The sequence below is a fragment of the Bison bison genome, unplaced genomic scaffold (genome assembly GCF_000754665.1).
Source record: "Bison bison bison isolate TAMUID 2011002044 unplaced genomic scaffold, Bison_UMD1.0 scf7180017855360, whole genome shotgun sequence".
NCBI classification, from domain to species: domain Eukaryota; kingdom Metazoa; phylum Chordata; class Mammalia; order Artiodactyla; family Bovidae; genus Bison; species Bison bison.
Window position 1 is genome coordinate 63,974 of NW_011485933.1, and position 11,425 is coordinate 75,398.

The following is an 11,425-nucleotide window of genomic DNA, read 5'->3' on the forward strand; positions in this document are numbered from 1 at the left end:
GGGGGGACGGGAAGCTGCCAGCCACATGGGTGCGCCTCCTGGTCCCACACCCCTGGTGTCCCCGGAGAAGACTCTGTCTCTCAGCCTCAGTTTCCGCTGCTGTGAGATGGCCCTGGCGGTGCCCAACAGGGGTGAGTCTGGGAGGGGAGGACAGGGCCCTGCCTGCTGCTCCCCCCGCCTCGTGTCCTCCTGCTTGGGGCCGGGGAGCTTGGCCGACAGGAGGCCCCACCTCTCTGTCCTGCCCAGGGATGCCCTTGGGCGTGGGGGCTGTGACACCAAGCAGGAGACGGGCCCACTCCCGACTGTGGCCATTCGGCCGATGGCATCCTCATCTCCAGTTCCATCTCTGCACCAACAGGCGAGGTTCCGCCCAGCCAACTGCCGCGGAGCCCAGCCCCACAGCCCCGGCTCAGAGTGCGTCCATGACAGGACATGGGCCAGCTTGGGGGCGCAGGGCTTCCTCACTGGGAGGAGCGGAAGCAGCCTGACCACACTGCTCAGAAAAGCAGGCTTCATCACCCAGCCAGCCGCTGCCCTCCTCAGGCTGTCAGCCTGGACTGCAGACCACCGCACTGTCCCGTCTCACCACTCCTCTGCTATCGTCGCCGGGGCCGTCAGGGTCACTGAGATGGACCCTCTCCTGAATGTCAGCGCTGGTACAACCCAGCCGGAGCAGGTCTGGGGCTCAGCAGCTGGAAGCCTCTCAAGCAGGACACTGTGATGTGTCCATCTGGAAGACCTCAGGCAGGGTGGCCTCTGCCCAGGCCCCGGGGCTCAGCGTTCCGCCGCCTGCTCGCGGAGGCGCGCGCGGAGATCAGGACTTCTACATTAAACAGTCGATCACACAGGGTTCGGGGTGCACTGTCTCACACGTTAAAGATTAAACTGTTCCCAGGAGGAGAACCATCCACAATGGAGCCCGGGCCAGGGCGGCTGTCCGCCCACCCCCACAAGGACTCCAGGGAGGAGGCGGCAGGAGCCCCCTTGCTGGGCTGAGAACTGCTTCTGCCCCGTAAGGCACGAGCACCCAGAGCTGGGGGCGCGAGGTGGATGCAGCACCTGCTCCTGGACTGGGGCTCTCAAGGGCACCCCGGACCGGCACCCGCGGGAGAGGGAGGGTCTCGGGGGCTCCGTGCTGGAACGGGCCGGCCCCCATGAGTGCTGGCTCTGCCCAAGGGGGTTCCTCCCAGTGCCGGGGCCAGGGGGCTCGGCCAACATAGCCAGTGGCCTGGGAGGGGGCATGTCCCGGGGGCCCCAAAACTTTGTCTTCTCCCTCTGGATTCACAGAGAGACAGCTGGAGTGAAAGCAAAGTCCCAAGAGCACATCCATGTTGAAGGAAACCCAGAGGAGGGGAAACGGAACCCCACGGCACCTGCCCCTCACCAGCCAGGACCCAGGCCTGGGGACACGGCCAGAATAGAGGAGTGCCCACCAGCCAGAATCGAGGCCTGGGGACATGTCCAGCATAGAGGAGCCCCCACCAGCCAGGACCGAGGCCTGGGGACATGGCCAGCCTAGAGGACCCCCACAAGCCAGGACCCAGGCCTGGGGACTTGGCTACCCCAAGGAGCCCCCACCAGCCAGGACCGAGGCCTGGGGACATGGCCAGCCTAGAGGAGCCCCCACCAGCCAGGATCGAGGCCTGGGGACACGGCCAGCCTAGAGGAGCAGCCTGTTGGGACCCCTGCCCACAGTCCCCTGCCCCTACTCAGAGCATCAAAAAGAAAGCTCCTGTTGGTATTTTTCTGGAGCAGAAAAGCAACTTAAATGATGAAAATCAACCTGGACCGGGCCGCTAGGAGAAGCAGCAGTGGGACTTCCCTATTCCAGAAACCAGAGACGGGGACCCCAAGGCCCTCGCAGGCCCCCAGCGCCAGCCCATCCACCGGCCGACAGCAGCTCACGCAAAGCGAGGGGAGGAGGTTCGGGAGTCTGGGTGGAAATGGGAACAAACGCAGAAAGTGTTGCGCAAATTGCGTGCAGCCTGCTTACTAGTTCCACTCAAGTCCCCGAAGAAAAAAGACACGATTGCAGCAGCGTCTAAACTGCTGTTTTATAAATAAGGGATTTAGCAGAAATAGCTTCCTTCTCTTAAGCCTCTGCTCAGACTTGCTGATGTGACAGAAGAGCCTAGAGTGGAGACTGATCGGATGCTGTTTAATGGGTCACAGCTTTCACGGAATTTCAGCACAAAAGTGCTCATCGCCACGTTCCATTTGGCGTGTAACGCCACTTACATCTCATGCACGGCTTTAAGATAAATTAGGAGAAGTTAAGCTCTGTGTGTAGGGAGGGTTTCACACATCTCTGTCCTCTTAAAAAATATATCTAATAAAATGTGAAATTTTGGCGCTAAAAAGAAAGCAGAAAGAAGGCCCTGTGCCTAGCGCGTTCCCGGGCTGCATCCTGGCTCTGCTCCAGCAGCTGAGCAGTTAGCCTGCTCTGTGAGAAGGGACCTCTTCCAGCCTAAGTGCTTGGGTGCTTTGTGGTTTGATCTCTTATCAGCTGCCCCCGGGCGGAAGAGAGATGAACTAGCTGGTTTCTGTGGCTTTTAAGCTGAGACGACTGTGAAAATTCTCCAGAATGGCCAAGTAGGGCTGTCGACGGTAATTGGCTGAACTTGCAAGGAAAGGGGCTTTCCAGCTTCTGAAAGGGAGCAGAGGACAGTTTCAGCCTTTAGAAGAGTGCCTTTGTAGGGTGACTCGGGCTTACAGATCCCATCCCGTGTTCCGGCACTGTCTCTGCATCAGGGACCGTCCCCGCTCCCCGCCCCCAGCAGGGACCAGGCCGCTGGCCCACAGGAAGCCTCTCTCGGCTTCTCGCTGGGCTTTACGGTGGCTGGTCTGCTCTCAGTCTAGAGGCATCTACATTTTCCGAGGACGCTTGGGGTGGGGTGTGCTCGGGACAGAGAAGGTCCTGACAGGGAAGCACATTTTCCGAGGATTCTTGGAGCAGGGTGTGCTTGGGACAGAGAGCGTCCTGATGGGGAAGCACATTTCCCGAGGACGCTTGGGGCAGGGTGTGCTCGGGACAGAGAGCGTCCTGATGGGGAAGCACATATCCCAAGGACACTTGGGGCGGGGTACGCTAGGGACAGAGAAGGTCCTGACAGGGAAGCACATTTTCCGAGGATTCTTGGGTCAGGGTGTGCTCGGGACAGAGAGCGTCCTGATGGGGAAGCACATTTCCCAAGGACACTTGGGGCAGGGTACGCTAGGGACAGAGAAGGTCCTGACAGGGAAGCACATTTCCCGAGGACGCTTGGGGCAGGGTGTGCTCGGGACAGAGAAGGTCCTGACAGGGAAGCACATTTCCCGAGGACGCTTGGGGCAGGGTGTCTCGGGACAGAGAGCGTCCTGATGGGGAAGCACACTCTAGCTCTATCACTGATCTGGGCTGTTGGACGGTTTTCTCTTTGCAGCAGAAATGATGGTGCCGGTTGAACTGCCAGCTCTTCCACGTTGGTGGGTCCCCGCGGTCTGCTCTCTTCTGCACACAGCCAAACGCTGTGCCTTCTGGACGCTGCGCTAGTCCCTACAGAGGGACCCGGGGGCATCGACACCAGGGCCCTCTTTACTTGAGTGCTATCTTCCAGGCTCTTTGAGTCCGTGCGCTTTCTGGGCCGTGGACGTGTGGTCCCCCAGCTTCCCAACAGGAAATGTTTATGTAACACACGGGGCGTGGGAGAGAGAGAGGGGGGGCGAAGGTGGGGTCATCACATGTCAGAGGTCCCCATCCCTGACGGAGCTTCAGGAAAACCGTAACCACACTGACCCACAGTCTGGATGATTGGACTCGAGAATGTTGAAGGACATGCTTTTTATTTAAAATTCTCAGAACTTCCCTGGTGGTGCAGGGGCTAGGACTCTGCGCTTCCAGTGCCGGGGGCCCAGATTCAATCCCTGGTAACAGAGCTAGATCCCAAAGGGCACCTAAGACCCAGGGCAGCCAAATAAAGAAGCAGTTTTCAAAATAATAAATTCTCGTTTCCTCACTTTGGCAGTTTTAAAGAACCCTGTGTCTTTTCTTATCAAAGTGATTTTGGCTTCTCTATAGTATAACTTAATATCCAGCACTGGATAAACAGGCAAGGAAGTATGTCCATCAACTGGCTGGAGTCTTTGCAAATCTAAGGATCTCTAAGAAACACACAGACACCTGGACAGCAAAAGTGAGACCGATGGTGGATTTACAGTTAACCGTGACCACGTCTGAGGAGAAACCTTCGCCGGGAACAGGGAGAGAGACAAACAGTTGCTAAAGTGATGAGCATACGAGGGGAAATGGGTTTTAAGGTTCATTTTGTTATTCGAAAAAAAGCTGTGTTTTTAAATCATGCCACAGTTCACAAAGCGCGACTCAGCGCACGCATGCTCTTTGGTCCCAGGTCGCGTGAGCAGGTTCAGACCTGCAGGTTCTGCCCCTAAAGGAGACTGCACTGCTCCTAAAGGGAGAAGGCAGAAGGGAGGATGCTAAGGGCCTGGTGCTGAGCAGAAACGAGCTTGGGATGGGAGGCGCAAACTCAGAGGCTATGTATTGGGCTTTCGTTTTCACGACGGCGGGGATTATTTTGGTTTTCAGCTACCACAATCCCTCAGGGTAGCACCGTGCCTCAACCAGACTCTAAGGACAGGCAGCCTTGCGCCCCAAACTACGGTTCACGTCCAAGCCAGGGACTCGGGCCTCTCACAATACCGACCGCGCTTTATGCTTTATTTCTCGTAAGAAGGCCCTCGGTAAAACATAATAAGCTTGTGTTTGCAGAGGCACAGGACACGCCATGAAGGGCTGTGAGGTGTTTGTGAGTGAGTCTCAGAAGGGGGCTTGGAAAGCAGGCCTGCCCGACGCGGTGATTCCAGCCGCTCCGACTGTGCAAGGACCCCAGAGGCAGAGGAGCTTGGCGGCCATACGCTGCTGGCCGGGCTCCTGGTTAATTTTTAAAACATCTGTGAGCACTTAGGGACTGCTGGAGAATAAATGAAAAAGCCCTTTCAGCTTTAATCGTCCCCAAGGGAGAAAGCACCGTGCCCCTAGGAAGGGGTCACAGAGGGTCGAGAGGAGTGAGGGGCAGGCTTTTCATGGCCCGGCCAGTGTTTGTGTTAAATAAATATTTTAAAAGTCGAGATCCACAGGCCTCCATTTGGGGACCAATTAGTCTTTTCATCTGCAGTTTGTTCAGCCGGACATTGTGCCCGGCCTGTACAAGGCCCCAGACAGCTGCTCAACCCCTGTCTTGAATCTACCCTAAGCCCCCGGCCCAGTGCGGCGGGAATGCAATGCTTCCTCTGAGTGGGGTTCTTTGAAGAAGGAGGATTTAAAAGGAAAGTCAGATTATTTTTTAAATTGGGAAGTTTGGGAGCTCCAGAAAAGACTTGCAATTGTAGGATAGTTTATTTAAATTCAGCCTTTCCTTTTCATATTATAATAAGCTAACCTCTTGTCTGAAACTCCTTCGTGTCTTGAGAGCAAGTAGCTTTTCGAAAGGTCGCAGCTTATCCGTTCTTCGGCTCCTCTCCCTCTTCCCGGAGGGGCTCTCTGATTGAAGCGCAGCATAAGCGAAGGTCGTCGTGTCCGACTCTTTGCAGCCCCATGGACTGCGGACTGCCAGGCTCCTCTGTCCGTGGGATTCTCCGGTAAGCATACTGGAGTGGGTTGCCAGTTCCTCCTTCAGGGGATCCTCCCGATCCAGGATTGAACCCATATCTCTTGCATCTCCTGCACCGGCAGGTGGATCCTTCACCACTGCGCCACCTGAGACGCCCTCAGCTACATCGGCTCGGCCCATCTGATCCTCCTGGGCTCCAGGAAGAGAAAAGGCCAAGCTTTCCTTTCAGCAGCCCCTCTGTGGACATCCTCACCCCCACAGAGAGCTCCGAGTTCCTCATAAAATACAAACCCATAAATAATAGCGCGTCAGGGCTGTAAGAGCAGGCTGGGAGCGAGTACACTGTAAGGAAATGATCGTATGAAACTGCAGGCAGTGTACTTGCCCAGGTTGCGTCTGTCCCTGTTTTCGTCTCTGGGTCTGCAGCCGTGTAGGCATTTGTTCCTGGCAGAAAAGCAGCTGTAGTTTTCGTCACCCACTTCTGCAAAGGCCACACGCGGCCCCCGCAGCCTCCTGAGAGTGACTCGGGTGTCACTGAGGTGTGAGCGAGGGAGCACGGGAAGGGCCGGCCCCTCTGTCCCCAGCGGGACTCCCGCAGCCTGCAGCGTCACACACCATCCAAGGTCAAGTGTGCAGCCGCGTGCCTGGAGACGCTGACCCGGGAGCCAGCTCTGGATGGCACCCCGGCGTACACAAGAGTAGCTCTCATCAAAGCCAGACTCAGGGAGCTTGATGGCTGCCCAGGCCTCTCCGCAGGTGAGTGTCGAGCTTCCGTGCAAACCCGGTTCTTTCAAATTTCAAACCTCAAAACCGTAATGATCACTACATGGGACAGCCTCGAAAGGACTGAGTCGGGCAACGGCAGTGAGGTGTCACTGGCTTCCTTTTCATAATTCCAGGCTTTTCACTATGAGAACTCGGGGAAGCAGCATTCATGTTCAGATGCCAACTTGTCTTCAGATCATATGGTCCAGCAGCCGCCCCAGGCCTGCCTTTTAACCAGGTGCCCCGGGACTCGCACGCACTGAGCGTCTGGGAAGCAGCTCCTTGTGTCATCAGAGTACACCCTTGGCAGCATTTCCAATCGTATTGAGGACCGTCTGTGAAAAAGTGATTGATAAAAGGCAGTGACAGTGAATGGGAAGACAGTTCACGGAGCTCAGGTCATGCTTTGCTCCAAAGGGATTAGGGTGACTTGGAGTTTTATCTCGGGTAAATTTGGCTTGAGATTGAAAATTTAAGTAGTTATAAATATAAAATGTTAAGATGATCAATAGAAATAATGACAGAAATACATGATTTTAAAAAGTGTCTCTTATTCAAAGGCAGACTTTGATGTATATTTCAATTGTCATTTATTTTCTTTCAATTTAGAGTAAGCGTTTTTTGCTTTAATTTTTTTATTACAAAACAGTTGAAACAGTTGAAATCACTGTAGAAAGTTTAGAAAGTACAGTTAAATGAAGACGAGGAGAGGAAAGGGGGGCGGGGGCAGTCTGTAGTCTACAATCCAGAGATGACGCACAGCTGGCATTCCCGTGCAGCTGATTCTCAAAGAGTGAAGCGTCTACATTTACAGATGAAGCGCTGGATAATGAAACTGCTTTAAGTAAGCTTTTCACTTAATAAGTGTAGCAAGAACTTCTTCCCACAGAACTTTGACTTTTTAGTCCAAAAACGTTAAAACAGAGCTATCGGTATACTGGATTGAGAGCAGGAGAAGGGGCAAGAGGAGGAGACGGTTCGACGGCATCACCGACTTGATGGACACGAGTGGAGCAAGCTCCGGGAGCTGGTGATGGACAGGGAGGCCCGCCGTGCTGCGGTCCAGGGGTCACAAAGAATCAGACACGACTGAGCGACTGAGCAACAACAACCACCAGTTTTAAGGGAATAAGAGGAGAAGAAAATGTCAGAAAAAGTAAAGATTTTTTGGCAAACTTCTCAAACGACACTGCCAGTCTGAGGGCCGATGTTGAAAAGTATTCACCAGCAGCAGCTGAGGCCCTCTGTGATGGTCTGGTGCGATCCCGTGTCCGGAAGTGGAAAGGGGCACGTTTCTCCTCCTAAGGGTGGGCTCTGCTCCTGTGGATGCTTTCTCTAGAAGGATGGCTTTTCCAGCTGCTCAGTTCAGGACCTCCTCAGTGGAATCCTGTGTCCTGGCAGGAGCTGGGGTCAGAGTTCAGAGGTCAGCAGGAGGCTGGTCCCATGAAGCCAGATCCAGGTGGGGTGAAGACTGCCGTGCCTGAAGCAGGGGGGTTCTGCCTCTGAGCCAGTGGGATTCAGGGTGTGGATGGGGAGAGCCCCCTGCCTTTCATCCTCACCACCCCTTGCCCCGGGCAGGCAGATGGACTCTTCACCGCCCCTTCCTCTCTGAATGTGAAAGTCCCCAAGGACCGCTGCGTCTCATGTTCTGCCCATGAATCCTAGAGGTATTTGCTTCTAGATGTGAGTTTCCTCTAAAGTGGAGTCAAAGGGCCCAAGGGGACTCTCCTGATCTTGTCTGAGTTTGCAGTCTTATCACACTGCCCGCCGGCTGGTGACTGTCTGCCTCCCCCAGCTGGGGGCCAAAGGGAACTCAGGAGTGTTTGTTAAATGAAGCTAAACTCCATGAAATGAGGTTTCAAGGCAGCCAACTCCATTTTGCCTCAGCCTCCAGGACAGTGAGCCCACGGGCCCCTCATCTCTGCCATGCGCAGTCCTCTTCCCGAGGACGGTCCTAACCTCACAGCACACGTCGCAGAATTTCAGGTGGGGATGGCAGGTCCCGCCTCCCAGGGTCCCGCCTGCTGGCCCGGGCCGGTGCCCCTCTGGGGGGTGGTGTCTTTGTGGGATGGGGAATGCCGCTTCTCCCCTCGAGGGTGAGCGTGATGAGTGGGACTCGGGTTAGAAGCGCTGGCTTCATCGTCACTGTCTCTACACCAGTGCCTCGCGGTGGTCATGGGAGCCAGCTCCCTAACCCGGTGAGCGTGATGAGTGGGACTCGGGCTAGAAGCGCTGGCTTCATCGTCACTGTCTCTACACCAGTGCCTCGCGGTGATCATGGGAGCCAGCTCCCTAACCCGTCCACCGGATGACGTGAGACTTCTCCTTTTGGATTCCTCTTTGGTCCACAAAAATATACCTGTTTGCAGATACATCTTTGCACCTGTGGGCCACTCAACTCCTGCACTGATTTTCCAGCCGCGAGCACACGGTGCCTCACCGGCTCAACACACAGTCGAGCTGGGTTGCCGGGGAGCACGGCACACACCCCTCCAGGGAGGGAAGCCGAGTTCGTAAAGGGACAGCCCCTGTGAAGGGAGACCCCCGCTGCAGGACCCAGACGGTAGGGACCCCGCTCCCGTCCTCAGCATCAGCTTTCGGAGAATGAGAAGCCTGGTGGGCGCCTCCCCTCTCCTGAGCCCGCCTGCCCTGCGCTGCACACGCCTGGCCTGTGCAGACTCTCCTGAGCCCGCCTGCCCTGCGCGGCACACGCCCGGCCTGTGCAGATGCTCAGGTGACGCTTATGGACCAGAAAGAAAGCGAAGTCGCTCAGTCATGTCCAACTCTTTGCGACCCCACGGACTATAGCCTACCAGGCTCCTCCAGAGTCCTCCTCTTACCAGGATTCTGTCCGTGGAATCCTCCAGGTGAGTACTGGAGTGGGGTGCCATTTCTTTCTCCAGCTATGGACCAGATGCATTAATAAAAGAGTGAATACTGTCCAGACATCTGCACTCATCCAATAAATAATCAGACTGGTAGATTGAGGTCTGGAGTGGCAATGAGCCAGCTTCATTCTACAAAGCAATGCCTGTGCCTTCTTTTCTTTGATGCACAGCTTGCCTCAGGAGAGCGATTATTTAAAATCCTTCTCCGAGTAGTCAGTAAACATTCCTCTGAAAGTCACCGCCAAGCCTCAGGCAAAGCTGCCTCTTATCGAAGAACCTGTTTTGAAATCAATAGTTTTGAAGGGAGGCACAGGGTTCCTCAGCCACTAATCGGGAGACAATGACAGCAAGTCTGGAGTCCTCACGACAGAGCCCAGGCAGCAGGTCGTGGCCCTGGAACCTCAAGCGTCAGGCCCCAGGGGGAGAGGCAGCCCCCAGACCAGAGGTCGCAGCCAGTCTCAAGGGTGCACTTAGTTCCGGGCTGGCCGACTTCTAAGTAGCTTTGTTTGTTCCTTTAAAAAAAAAAAAGGTAATGATTCTTTCTACACCCAAAGCCTAGACCATGCAAGGTTTACTTATAACAAAAAGCTATTTGAAGTTCTGCCCATAAACTGTTACTTAGAGATGCATGACCTACGTCCTACACATAAACTTCTGCTTGCTTCGTTGATTTATTTCCCAAACAGCACATTTTTTCAAAGTTTACCTTTTTAACACAAGATGCTCAAGAACCTGCAGTTGTGATATTCATTTACGTGGCAGCGGGAGCGCTAAGTGCACGCCGACCCGGAGGGCAGGTCCCGGCCGCCGGTGGCATCACTCAGCTCCGACTGGAGGCTCCGAGCATGCGCAGAGGCTAAGCCCGACTTGCGTTCTCAGATGCCGGGGTGCCCTGGGTGCCAGCCGGGGCAGTGATCTCCTTCCCAGTGGTTACTACAATAACCGTCCCAGCTCATCTGGAGAAGGCAATGGCAACCCACTCCAGTGTTCTTGCCTGGAGAATCCCAGAGACGGGGGAGCCTGATGGGCTGCCATCTATGGGGACACGACTTAAGCGACTCAGCAGCAGTAGCAGCAGCAGCTCATCCTCGGTTTATCAAATGTGCTGAGACTTCTGTTTGAAATCTAAGTCCCGTGGGCGGGCAGTAAGCCGGTGATGATGTGGGTCACTGATAGACCCGGGCTCAGAATTAATCTCCCGATCTTGCCAAGAAGACTGCTGCCAGGGAGCCGCTTAACCCCAGTGCCACGGGGACAGGCTCTCCGCTTTCCTCTGAGAGCCACAACCTAGGACTGAAACGAGCTCTGAGCGCGTCAGGAACCCAGCGCTCGCCGGACCCAATGCGGGAAAGCCTCCACTCAGCACATGAGACCCTGAGCGCCCCCGGGGCCAGGGAGGACAGGGCCCGGAGAACGTGAGTCCTTACCTCTGGACAGAGTGCTCATCTACTAAAAGTTATTCTTGTTCCACTCATTCTGCTGCCTTAGTAAGTGAAATAGAAAACTGACACTTTAAAAACTTTTTTAAAGAAAGCTGACACTGCTTGCTATATGTAACTGGAGCCTGGCATCTCAGACCAGCACCGTGTCCCACAGACAAATAACTTTCCCAGGAAATCTTCCAAACTCAATAGACCATTTGGCCTCTCGGGCGACATTTTTTTTTCCCGCGAGTGAATTTTAAAATCTTAACGTCTATCAGCAGACCTAACTATAGGGACTCTCCATACTCCCATCCCGGGACGCTCCCCAGGACCCCCTACCCCCGACACCCTGCTCAGGAATCCTGACACTGTTGCGGTAAGCCCCCACCTGCACAGATGCAGTGTGGTGTCTACTCCAGCCTGCAGCAGAGGCTGCCAGCCCAGCAGACAGAGGGCAGGGGTGGGAGACTTGCTGTCTCCAGGGGAGGGGGCGGCTCCCGCAGGGAACTGTTTCTACCATGAAAGGACACAGGCTCTGGGGAGGCCCAGCGGTGGGCTGGGGGCTCTCCGAGCCTCTCTCTTCTCCTCCATGAACCCGGCTTGTTCTTGGCCCTCATATGTCTGCGCCTGCCCTCCCGAGGCCCACGCGTGACCACAGACGTGTGACCGGACTGCTGGGGGGGGTTGGCTTCTGGGGGCGCCACGGAAAGTGCCCCCAGAATTCCGCGTGCCCGGAGCAGAC